This window comes from Pinus tabuliformis, chromosome 3_2 (assembly GCF_031772625.1).
Source record: "Pinus tabuliformis cultivar Carrire ecotype Pingquan chromosome 3_2, CPIR1, whole genome shotgun sequence".
Classification (NCBI taxonomy): domain Eukaryota; kingdom Viridiplantae; phylum Streptophyta; class Pinopsida; order Pinales; family Pinaceae; genus Pinus; species Pinus tabuliformis.
The window spans coordinates 804171188-804184988 of NC_142302.1; positions in this window are offsets into that span (position 1 = coordinate 804171188).

Consider the following 13801-nt stretch of genomic DNA (forward strand, 5'->3'; position numbering starts at 1 on the left):
TGTTGCATATCTCATATTTGAGGGATTTGCACGAGTAGTATTTGATAGATGAAGATGAGTGCTTGTAGGACTGAGCCAGCGGAGATTGTGTAGGCTCAGAGGGAGTCTAGATTCAAAGGGACAACTCCTATGGAGTTTTTGGATCTTCACGTTCAGATATGATGAGACAGAGGCATTACCAATATTGTCAGGTTCATTTTACAGGTATGCTACAATGGCGGACGCTAGATGGGCTAGTGTCGCTGATGATGATGATTACTTCCTAGCCTTGGAAGTACCTCCCTCACTAAGAGGGAGTGTTGATTTTTATAGCTTGGGAGGTACTCCAAACCTTGGGGATCAAGGGTTTGGAGGAAGGAGCTCTACAAGTGGCTTTGTAGGCTTGAAAACAAAGCTTGGTGTTTTTCACCCATCGATGTTTTGGTGAAAACCATGGAGCATTTTGGACATGTGATGCATGCAGAAGATAGACGATGATGAGATGAATCCAACGCATCGAGAATCATCAAAATCTGAGTTGTCTAAAGAGAGATATTAATTTTTGAAGTTAATGAGTGGGATTTTGTCACAAAGTTTAGGTCGACCTAGTGTTGTTGGTCACCTTGTGATAGTTGGTAGCCCACCTTCATGAGATTCGTTGAAGCCCTTGAGAATACTATTTTTGAGGGCATGTGTGAGGTTATTCTACACATCCAAATGAGCAACACAAAGGCTATGAGCACAAGAATATTTCCTTTGTTTTGGTTGTAGGTTAGGGTAGATTCCTGTGAAGGAGAAGAGGGCCAGTTCAAACCTTTTTTTGATTGTTTGATGCATAAGTGACCTTGTAGCAGGGTCGAGTAGGATAGAATGTTTTGTCAACTATTTTAGGTATGATTGCAAGAGAAATACATCTCTATGGAGGCCACAGATTAGAAGCTACTTCAACAAAGGAGAGAGGGAACATTAGGGATCCTCTTGTGACTATTTTGGAGTGTCAGTCAATCTGAAGGAAGGCCGAGGGGAGTGTTGAAAATGGCAACCAAACAATCATGATTTAACTTTCCCTTGAATTAAATTAGTAGAAAATTGTAATTCTACATCATAAGACAATTTTTACAAGTTAACTAAGATAAATTTACTTACTTTTCTATGTTAATTTAAGTTGAGGGCCTAACTTGAGTCATGTAGAGTGGCTCCTAACGTTTAGGAGCCTAGGTTGAGTTTAATTTGAGTTGTAATAATTTAATTCATTTAAATTAAGTTAAATTCAATTAAACTAGTTCCAATTGTTGGAGGGTGTGTTGGAGAAACTAGTAGGAGGTCTAGCAGTGGGGTACAACTTCAATGTTCAACTAATTAACTAAATCAACAATAATTAACCTATGCATGCATGAAATTCAAGGTACCGAATTGAGATTAGAGTTCAAGGGAATTGTACTATCAATTGTATAATTTTCCGAGTTATATAGGTGGTGCATGTAGTTAGAGAAGGGCTTATATGGATTGCATAATTTTAATTGGGAATTTCGCTCATTAATAGGGGGCTAATTCCCAAGGAAACAATGCAAGGAAATAAGAGTTTGGCAAGTATCATAATTGGCTAAGTATTGGCTAGAGTCAATTTATGAGGCAAAGTAGAATATACTTTTGCATATATTGTTCAGGCTTGAACAAGCATTATATTTCTTCTCTATTTTCTGACTAATGCAATACATATAGGAAGGGATTTTGAGCAATTGTTTTCCTGTTAGATAAATCTATGAGAATATGTGATTGAATCTTATCTCATGTTTATGTTGTGAATTCTTAATCGATTAATTGTTTTCGTTCATAAGTAGAGTAGATTCAAGTATTTTTTTTAGCAAATTACATTAGCATTGTGAATCTACAAGGAATTTCTACATGGTATCGGAGCAGGAATCACAATAGAAGAGATGATAATTTTAACTTTTTGGAGGAGGTTTGAATTACAAGATGAGTGTTGAAAGTTTTCTCCATGACTGAGAAGATGACTTCCAATAGAATCGGGCTCAATTATGCTCTGGAAGGAACTAAAAAATTTATGGCATGGAAGATCCGCATGGAGGCGACATTAGATGATAATGGGTTACTAGATTATATCAAGATAAATGTAGTTAAACCCCTAGTAGCTTATGCCCAGGATCTCACTCAGTGGAAGAAGGATGTGGCTAAACTGAGGAGGATCATATTGGAGGGAGTTTGAGATGTGGAAAACACTGATCCACTTGTTGATAACAACAGTGAACACAGGAAGTTGGCACTGAAGGACAAACTTCATAGCATCACATTGTATAAGGTTGAATCAATTCTGCAGTACCTGAGCAAATTCACATAGTGTCGTGATGAACTTGGTGGGGTCAGTATTACTGTTCTAGAAGAAGATATGGTCGCTCTAGCTTTGTTGGGTCTTCCTAAGAGATGGCATAGTTATCAAGATTGCGTGAATGGTAGAGATAAACTACCAAGTTGGAAGTGTTTATGGTCTGATTGCGTGTAGGAAGAGATCATGTGGAGAAACATAGATGGAACTTCATCCAAGGTTGAGGATGAGGATAAATGTGCCTTGGTTGGAAAGGAAAAGAAAGGGAAAGGGAAGAAATCCAAAGGAGATTCTGGTCAGGCCAGCAAGAAGAAAGACTTCTCTAAGATTAAATGTTTTCACTGTCATGATTTGGGACACTATGCCATGAACTGTCTGCATTAGAAGTCTGACAAGAAGCCCTCAGGAGGAGCGGCTGGTGAAGCTCTAGCCTCATGATTCGAGTTGGATTTCACACTCATCACATGCATGGTGATATTGATGATGTGTAGTGTGTGGTATCTGGATAGTGGAGCCTCATTCCATATGACGGGAAAAAAAGAATGTTTCAGTGACTTGGAGGAGAAAGACCTCTAGATGCACATCAAGATGGGAGATGATGGAAGGTATAGCATGACCAGTATCAATAGAGTTACATTTCAGAGGGAGTTTCCTTCTCCTCTCACATTAAAAGATGTCATGTATGTTCAAGGTCTAAAGAAGAATTTTGTTTTAGTTTCTACTTTGGAAGACGTGGCTACGGTGCAATATTTATCGAAGTAAAGACTTTCCTTAGACATATCACCACAGAACAAGTGAAGCAGATCACGGTTCATGTGAATAACCTCTACAAATTGTATGTATAAGACTGTGATGCCTTGAGCATGAAAGCAGAGAAGATGCAGAGTTGAGACATCAGTGAATTATGACACAAGAGACTTGGCCATTTTCACCATGGAGCTTTGAAGATCATGCAACATATTTCTACCAGACTTCCCAACGGTGCAGTGGAGTAGTGAGATACATGCAAAGGGTATACACTGGGGAAGTACACAAAATCCAGCTTTCATGATAAGGACAATAGAGCGCAAGCAGTCCTTGAAAGAGTTCACTCAGATGTGTGTGGTCCCTTCTTGATAGCCGCCACATCCAAGAACAGGTATTATGTTATATTTTTAGATGATTTCTCATGTAAGTGTTGGACTTCTTTCATGTAGAATAAATAACATACATTCTCCAAATTTTTCGAATTTAAATCACTTTTTGAGAAAAACATTGACAGGAAAGTGAAGGCTCTCAAGAGTGACAATGGTGGTGAATATGTGTTGAATGAGTTCAATAGCTTTTTTCCAAAAGAAGGCATTCAACAGGAGTTAATAACACCCTATAACCCACAATAGAATGGGGTGGCTGAGAGGAAGAACATAAGTATCGTGGGAGATGCATGTGTGATGTTGTATGATCAGGGCCTATTGCTGCACTTGTGGGATGAAGCATGCAACATAGTTTTATATGTGCAGAACATGAGTCCTCATCATATTCTCAGGATGAGTACACAAAAAGAATCCCTTTTAGGGAAGAATCCAGATGTGTCACACGTCATGATATTTGGTTTATTATTTTATTGTCATGTTTCCAATGATGCAAGGAAAAATCTAGAGTTGACAGTTGAGTTGGGTATATTTGTGGGGTACACTAATACACCTGATAATTATCGGGTGTACCTTCCATCTCACAAGATGATAGTTGCTCATAGAGATGTGAAGTTCGATAAATAGAAGGCCATGGGATGTTCCCTTGAGAGGGAGCTTCAGTTGCATGCAGATGACGAGATTTTGGCTCCAAAGGAAGAACCTCAGGATGTTGTGGAGCACCCATAAGCAGAAGAGCAGAGAGTGGAAGCACCCACTCATGGAGAGACATCCAAATATGGAAGGAGGTAGACCAGGGAAGTTGACATATTATTGCATCATGCTACAAAGACTGTGGGAGCACCCACATCACAACGTAGGAAGAGGAGGTCTCTAAATTAGTACACTAGGTACATGGATCTGATGAGGGAGCTAATTGAGGTAGAACCATCCTCATTCGAGGAAGAAGTGCATAAGCTAGTATGGGTTGATGCCATGGTAGAGGAATATGATTCCATTATTAGAAACAGTGTTTGGGAAGTAGTCCCAAGACTAGAGAACAAGTCACTGGTAGGTTCGAGGTGGATCTACAAGGTGAAGCAAGTAGCAGACGGAAGCATCGAGAAACAGAAGGCAAAATTTCTGGACAACGAGTTCTCTCAGATTTTCTTCTATGAGATAAGTTATAGCACTTGCAACATAGATGGGATGAAAGATCCATCGGATGGATGTGAATACAACATTCCTCCATGGAGTGATTGAGGACGAGGTATACATTGACCAACCAAAAAGATTTGAGACCTTAGATAGAGAGTCACATGTGTGCAGACTCAAGCAAGTGTTTTATATATTGAAACAAACACCCTGTGCTTGGTACACCAGGATCGACAAGTCTTTCACCAAGTTGGACTTCACCAAAAGTGAAGAAGATGTAAACCTTTAACATATTGTCGTTGAAGATAAATTATTGAGTATAGTATAATATGTTTATGGTTTAATTTTAACTGGTGATGAGAAGTTGATCGAGTCTTGGAAAGATGATCTTGCAAGAGAAATCAAGATAAAGGACATGGGACTCATGCATTATTTCCTCATTTTGGAAGTATGGAAAGGAGATGCGGAACTGTTTGTCTCTCAAGGAAAGTATACCAACGAGATACTGAAGAAGCTCCACATGAAGAGTAGAAAACCCATGGACACTCCTCTAGTAGGAAGTTAGAGGAAAGAGGATGCCACTTTAGGTGAGGAGGTGGAGGCCACTATTTATAGGCATCTTGTGGGTTCACTTATGTATTTGGTGAACACACGACCAAACATGTGTTATGCAATTAACCAAATTAGTCAAACATTGGTTAAGCCAACCAAATAGTATTGGAAGGAAACCACACATGTGTTGAGATACCTTAGATGCACTAGACTCAGTATGGTCTTTGGTACAGACGTACAGAGGTAGTGAAGCTTCGAGGCTTCACAAATGTAGATTGGGCGGACAGCCCACCAGATCAGAAGAAAACTTCAGGAAGAGTCTTCAGTATTGGGTCAGCAACAGGTTCTTGGTACAACAGGAAGCAAAGATTAGTTGCACTCAATTCAACATAAGCAGAGTACATAGTTGTTAGTCAAGCAACTTATGAAGCTATTAGGACGAGCAAGATTCTTGTTGGGTTATTTGGTCAAATGATGGATCCCACTGTGATTTACTATGACAATCAAAGTTGTATCAAGCTCTCTAAAAATCCATTTTTTCATGATCGATCCAAGCATATCGACATCCGGTATCACCATCTGCGAGATTGTATGTAGAGGCAAATCATGTTGTTGGAATACATTGCTACAAAGGAACATGATGCAAATATTTTACAAAAGGGTTGTCAAGAGGAAAATCTGAGTTCTGTAGAGACAAGATTGGGGTATATGATAATCTATTTCTTGTTAAGATGGAGCGTTGAAAATGGCAACAACAAAATCATGATTTAATTTTCCCTTGAATTAAATTAGGACAAAATTGTAATTCCACATCACAAGACAACTTGAGTTAACTAAGTTAATTTCAATTATTTGGCTCAGTTAATTTGAGTTGAGGGCCTAACTTGAGTAATGTAGAGTGGCTCCTAAATTTTAGGAGCCTATGTAGAGTTTAATTTGAGTTGTAATAATTTGATTCAGTTAAACTGAGTTAAAGTCAGTTAACTAGTTCCAACTATTGGACAACTAGTAAGAGGTATAGCAGTGGGGTGCAGCTTTAATGTTCAATGAGTTATCTGATAAATAAGCCATAATTAACTCATTCATGCTTGAAATTCGAGTTAACCAGTTGAGATTGGATTTCAAGGGAACTGTACTATGAATTCTATAATTTTCCGAGTTGTGCAGGTGGTGCATGCAGTCAGAGAAGGGCCTATAGGGATTACAAAATTCTAATTGGGAATTTACCTAATTAATAGGGTGCTAATTCCCATGTAAACATTGCAAGGAAATATGAGATTGGGAGGCAACAAAATTTACTAAGTATTGGCTAGAGTCAGCTTGTGAGGTAGAGAGATATATTATACATGTGCAGATATTGTTCAGGCTTGAACAAGCATTGTATTTCTTCTCTATTTTCTAATTGATGTAATATAGACAGGAAGGGGTTTTGAGCAGTTTCTTTCCCCTTAGATAAATCTCTACACATATGTGATTGAATCTTGTCTCATGTTTATGTTGTGATTTCTCGATCGATCAATTTTTTTCGACGATGAGTAGAGTAGATTTAAATATTTTGTTTTAGAAAATTAAATTAGCAATTTGAATCTACAAGGAATTTATACATGGAGGAGGAGTTGTTTTGGGCTTGTTGTGGCATGATAAAATCTTCTTAAACAAGTCTTAATGGTAACTGTTTTGTTGTGATTGAGTCAAGGTCCTGTCATGGTTCTTTGGAGGGCCAAATAAGCCTAAAATGGGGTGTTGGAGTAGTCTATGAGGGCAGTGAGTTATCAGACTCAATGAATGGAGAAGGCCTCAGTCTTCTGTGGAGGTTTTGATCATAGATGGTGGTTTTTTATGGGCTCCAAGGATGCCCTAACCAGTGACCAAACTTCATTCCATGGGGAACAATTGAAAGGTATGTTATTTCTCCATTCTTGCCTTGTGTTAGGTCAAGTTTTTGGACCAATTTGCATGGTTGATTTGATGAGGTACTTGGACATCCCAAGGGAACGTTAATAAACATTAGTGCATGTGTTAAGAGGAGCACCAAGATGTATATTAGCCCTCTTGAGTTGATGTGACTTGCAGGTAGATGGTGTCCTTGGAGAGGCATATTTGAGGAGTTTGTTAGCAGCCATATGGAAGGGTCTCCATAGGTTTTGGATGCCCTAACTAGAGTGCACATGATACAACATGTATTGGACACTTGTGGTATATTGGAGGGTGGCGTGAGAGTGGAACAAATGTGGACATTGGATTGGTAATTTATGGTTTGTTGGAGGGAAGCCTGATAATGTGCAAGTTGAGCTGTGTGTGCAACTTCTTCATGGACTTAGGTGGTTACTAGAGTGGTAGTTGTTGAGATCAAGTTTTGATGAGCCAAAGGAGCAGTTGAGGATCCTTAGAATTGTGTGTGGAGAAGCACTTTTACAGTAGATGATGGGAAATCCTCCTAGTCCATGTTCATTATGGGAGATGGACACCTTGGAGTGATAGGTGGCAACCCTCTGTGCCATGTGTTAATCTTCATTGAAGTAAGGCAGGTATACTATAGTGGGTTGAAGTCCCTGAGTAGTTGAGGAGAAATAATGGGCAGATTAAGTGTTGTTCACAAACATATTTGTGAACAACTCGAGAGGAGTCTCGATATGTTGTGCCCTTAATGGACTAAGACACAAACAGTGAGAAAATTTGATAGTTGAGGTTCAGTGACCAGATGGACTTGGATTGTTGATAGAGGCAGTGTTGCAGATTGGGAGCTGAAGGACTGGACATGTACAAGGTACAACTGGGAGGAGCTAGGAGAGCATGCAACAACCAAATGGTCAGAGTATCTTTTTAAGGGTAGATTGGTTGTCGATGGATTGACACCAAGTCCTAGTGTTGTATTCTTGTACTAGTGGATATTTGAAGGCCATTATCCCTGGTATGGGAGCCCTAGACTGTTGTATTATTCAATTTGATTAATATAACGAATTTGGGTTGAAAATTGTAAAAAGTTGTCTATATTTTGTGCACCAGTAGATTTACTGTTATTTATATTTCGTTGTGCAAAGTAGTTTCATTGTGATTCTTGGTTTAGTAGCATCAGTGATTTAAGATTCTATCCTAGACACCAAGGTCGTGGATAAAAAACACTATTCCCAAGATGTCTAGGGCTCCAAGGACTCTTATCTCAACTCAAATCCTTCAGGGACCCAAGTTGTTACATGGCTTTAGAGAATTACCATCTCAATGCACAACCTCCAGGGACCCACGTTGTTTCAGGGCTCCAAAGATTCTATCCCAACACACAACCATAGGGAACTTGAGAACCAACCAGAAAATCGAAATGGGGAACCCACTACATCATGGCTATCCAGGAAATGGAAAGGCAAGATTGAAACCAATTTCAATCTAGGCAAATCTCTATGCCAATGACAACACATAACGAAGGAACCACATGCATGTATCATGCATCCAAAAACCAGTAAGAAAATCACACATTCAACTTGTTACTTGCAAATCGCTGATGTAGTCGTTGATCCAATATTCTCTTCTACTTCCCACCAATTCCTTGCTTGTCCTTTGTTTTCTTTCTCCAAATCCAAGTGAATGTTAGAATGCTCCAAGAATGCTCTAAGTGTGCAAGAGTGTATGAGAGAGAGAGAATGAACAAGAGTTGAATCCAAAACTATAAGAAAACTAGCAATTGTTTCTTTGATGCCTTTTTATTATTGATGTCTCATTTTTCTTCATTTTTCATCTAACTTCACTTGGATGCATATTTGTGTCTCTTTACCTTCCTTTTCTCATATTTTCTTTATTTTCATAATTAAATGTCAATTATTGCCTCTTGCCTTTGACAATGTCTTTGCCAATTTCCATACCCATTAATAAACAAAAAGTGATGCCCATTAAAATGCTTGCCCACCATTCAGCTTGGAATATGTGTCCCATGACCTTGGTCTTGTTTTATTTACAAGGAAAATCAACTAAGGGATGCTACATATCGAGGGATCAAATCCCTCGAGGTGCAAACCTCTGCTTTGAGTGCAAAACTTGAGGAAATGTTTTTTTCACAAGGGATTTGATCCCTCTCTATGCTAAACCCTTCAGTTTGATCTATGAAGCTTTTGTTTGACATGAAATGTATATCTTGGATCCATTATTGACAAAGAGGTTGTAGCTACGGGTAATACTAGCCTAGATCCATCTTAACACCAGATTTATCAAACCCTCAAAAGAATTAAATTTTTTGAGATGCAAACGTCTTTGTTGAGTGCAAAACTTGAAAAAATGTTTGTCCCTCAAAAAAATTGATCTCTCTAAGCTAAAACAATATTTTTGTTGTATTCTAAACCTTCGAAATATATACTTATATAACATATTGTCATAAAACTAAACCTATATATTTATTGTGTACTAAGTAATAAACCATATAACTTACAAAATTTTACAAAAATAACAATTTTATTTAATATTTTTTTTTGAAAAATAAAACCGATAGACAAAGAACGGAAAATCCAAATTTGAAACATCAAATTTTGAGACGATGGAAAATTCATACAAATTACATTTTGAATGTGAAATTCAAATTGTAATTTGAAAAATTTACAGGTCTAAAATGTTTGATGTCAAATTAACTCAAAATGAAATTTAAGAAAATTATGATCCTAATGTGAGATTGATTCAAAAAGTGAAAACAATAGTCTATGCCGTAAATAAGAGTAAAGACCGTAAAAACAAGGCTGGAGCTAACTGGCATACTATAGGGCATCAAATGCCCAGCTACATGCGGCGCTTGTTAGCTATTTAACACGAGAGCATGGAGTGATGGATAAATAAAAAATAAGCTGCGCACCTGTTAAATAGCTAACGGGAACGCATGTAGCGGGGCATTTAATGCCCTATAGTATGCCCGTTAGCTCCAGCCTAAAAACAAGTCTGTTGCCGTATGGAGCACTGAGAGACCATGTCAAAGACAACGAAAATTTATGTGCGTGTGAATATCAAATTCTAGTCTCGGAATGGAGTGTACTGACTTGTTCCAATATCAAACAGACTGAGATTACGTCAAGGGTGGGTACGAACACTAAAATTACGTTATGTGTTTGAATGTTTACTGGGCCACCGCTTATCGACATTTGTCTCTTTGAATGGCATCTGTCTTATTCAGAGTCCTTTCTCTTTTCTCTTTTCTGATTAGCTCTGACCGTGCAATCGACTTTTCCACCAACTCAGGACGGCCGCACTGCGAAGAACCCCGCAAGTGAGGCGAGTTGTCGACAAATACGCAGGAATTGCATTTCACTCGGTCATATTATTTCTATTGATGGTGAACGTTGCCCCTTTTCTGTTTCTGGTTCTTATTGTCTCCATCATGATTGCGTTTCCTGTAGCAAATGACACTGAATATTCAGCACTGGTGGGCGCCGGGTGCAACAACCAGTCGGGTTATAATAGTGGTGGAACGTTTTGGGAAAATATATTTGATGTTCCGACATTTGATGTTCATGAAAACTCAATTAAAAACACTAATCGGGATTGACTTATCTCAAAACCATCGAATCACACATTTCTAACATATATATTTACAAATACTTTTACCTCAAAACAGTTTGAAAATTCATTTTCATTACCAAGCAAGTGCCACATTCTTTAAAAAGTAACTATCTTATTACGAGTTGTCTTTAGTATTACACAACTGTAACTATCTTATTACGAGTTGTCTTTAGTATTACACAACTGCATACAACTCTCTATCAATCAACTGAATCACATATTTCTATCATATATATATATATATATATTTACAAATACTTTTACCTAAAAACAGTTTGAAAATTCATTTTCATTACTCAGAAAATTCCCTATTTTTTGAATAAAGTAATTATCTTATTACAAGTTGTCTTTAGTAGTACACAAATGCATACAACTCTCTATTAATCAACTAAATCACATATTTCTATCATATATATATATATATATATTTACAAATACTTTTACCTGAAAACGGTTTGGAAATTCATTTTCATTACCCAGCAAGTCTCTCATTCTTTAAACAAAGTAACTATTTTATTGCCAGTTGTCTTTAGTATTGTGTTTAATTAGTTGTTTTATTTTTGTTATAAAATCTTTATGTCTATTATTTTTAGTTTAATTAAGTTATATTTAAGCTAAATACTAGCTACTATGTAATCCTTGTTAGTTTTTAGAATCTTGTGAGCATTTCTTTCCTAATTTTATTAAGAAAGTTTTATTTATGTATACTTACTAATTTTTAAAATGATGAGCATTTTTTTCAAACTTTATTGAATTTATTTTACTTAAACATAATTTTTATACTTTTTTCTTCCAAGTATATAAAAAAATTGAAAAAAATGATCTTGAATTCAAAAATTCAAGAAATTAATCTTTTTGAATTCAAGAAGTTTATTTATTTATTTTTTAATTCCTTTCATGTATCTGTCGTTAATGTTTATTGTTCTCACAAGTCAAAGGATTTGAAACTCCAGCTGAGATATTATTAGGATCCCACTTTGAAGCTCCATATTATGTTTCAAGTTGTTGGAGATTGTTCGACATTTATTGTGTGGTTAGTGTTCAATTTCTCATTTGTTTACCATTCAGAAAGTTAATGTGCGAAATTTCTTAAATGGTTGAATCTATTTGAGTGATAACAGTAAAAGCTTTGTTTCATATTCTCATACCTTCAGTGCCACAAACACAATTGCATTCAACTCTATATCAATCATGTTCAATTCTCGTAAACTTTGTAGGAGACGATTGGTTATACAAAACAATTTTATTGGAATTGACATCTCATTGAGTTGAAACTCAATTTTTCCATATCAATTTGAAGTAAACATTGCCAAAAAATAAAATTATAAAACATCATTACAACCAATAAGGTAGGGCGCTCACCAAAAAGCAACATATTAACACAACATTTTCACTTTCATTTCTATTTTGTTATGAAAACTTTAATTGATCATCACACACCATGTGAATAGTTCGGACTCCAATTAGCTATATTTGAACTACGCTTTGCACGTACTAGCTACTACATAGCACTTGTTTTTTGTCTCTTTCAAAAATATGCTAATTTTATACTTTTCCAAAAACCCGTTTTCCATTTTTTTGAATTTCACAACAAACCACACTCTAAAGAGAAAGAGGTTCTCTTCGAAGTAAACTCTAACTAGAAATTAAAGAAAAAGAGATTTTGATTCAAATATTACTTTTTCCTCTGCAAGGATAAAACTATAAGGATAAATTTAAAGATAAAATTATAATTTTTAACCCTGAGACATTACAATTTCAACCATATTAACCCAGACAATTTTTAGAAATAGTAGAGTGACAGGTAGAGATAGTGCTAACACAAATATTGTTTTGTTCCTCAAAAATCAATGAGAAACCAGCATTCGGAAATATGCGTGGGCAGGGGTTGGCACTTCCAAAGATTTGAAAGCCATAGATAGACAAGTCAGTTAATGTCAGAATTTGATGGTATAAATTTTTTATAAAGAAATGTTATAAGTAGGACGATAAAAATAATTTTTAAATGTAGGAAAATTATCATATATTTTAAAAAACAATTTTAAATTAAAAATAAATTTAAAAGAAGAAGAGGAGCCAGTTATACTCCAGTCTACGCGTGTAAAAATATCAGAGCTGTTAGACATTGAACATCACAATCAGTAGGAAAGCCTGCCCGTTAGACTACGCGTAGGAATGGCCGAATGGGGCTGAAGAATTCGAAAATTCGGCAGTTCGGTCTGATTCGGCCATTTATACCCTAAAATTCGGTTCGGACACATCAGTCTCCCAATTTTTTTTTTAAACTTTCTTTGATTTGTGTTTCTAAAAGTCGTCCTCCATTTTTTGTGCATTAGTTTCCTCGGGCAGTTGTAGTCAATGTATCCAGTTAGACAATACTGAAGATAGAGGCGACAGGATGTTATTGACGATTTGTTCTGCAATGATGTTATTGAATATTTTCTTTTCCACTTTTTAAAATTTTAGTCTGTCTCATTTTCACAATAAAATATTTTTTTTGTCCACTTTTTAAAATTTTAATGCCTTTCATATAGTAATTTGACCAGTAACTGATGAAATTGGATCCATTTATTAATAATAAAATTGGTTGTAATATAATTTTTTTGTTTTTAAGAAATTTATATCAATAATATATTATATGATTTTTAAATTTTTTGAACAATTAGTAAAACAGTAAGATAGTTTTAATATGATGATCTTTAATCTATATTTTATTTAGTTAGTAATTAAGAAATTATCTAAATATTTATCATTAAAAACTAGAACATTAGCTATTATCTTTTGATTGACCAATTAACAATTCTAAGGATTAGCTTTTTTAGGAGAGTTTGTTCTACCATTGTATCTCATTCATTTCCATTAAAAAGAGTTATTTCTACTAATTTCAATATCTAATTTTATTTGCAACTTCTATAATATGACTCAAAACAATTTCACTTCCATTGAATAGGATTTGTTTCTACTAATCTCAATATATAATTATTATTTGCAACTTCTATAATATGATTGCAAAACATTTTTTTAGAAGTATTTAAGATTTTGAATGGCAAAATTATTAATTTAGATTATTCAAAATTTAAGAAAAAATATTTTTAATAATAATATAAAATGTATATTCTTTAATTTTTTGGCA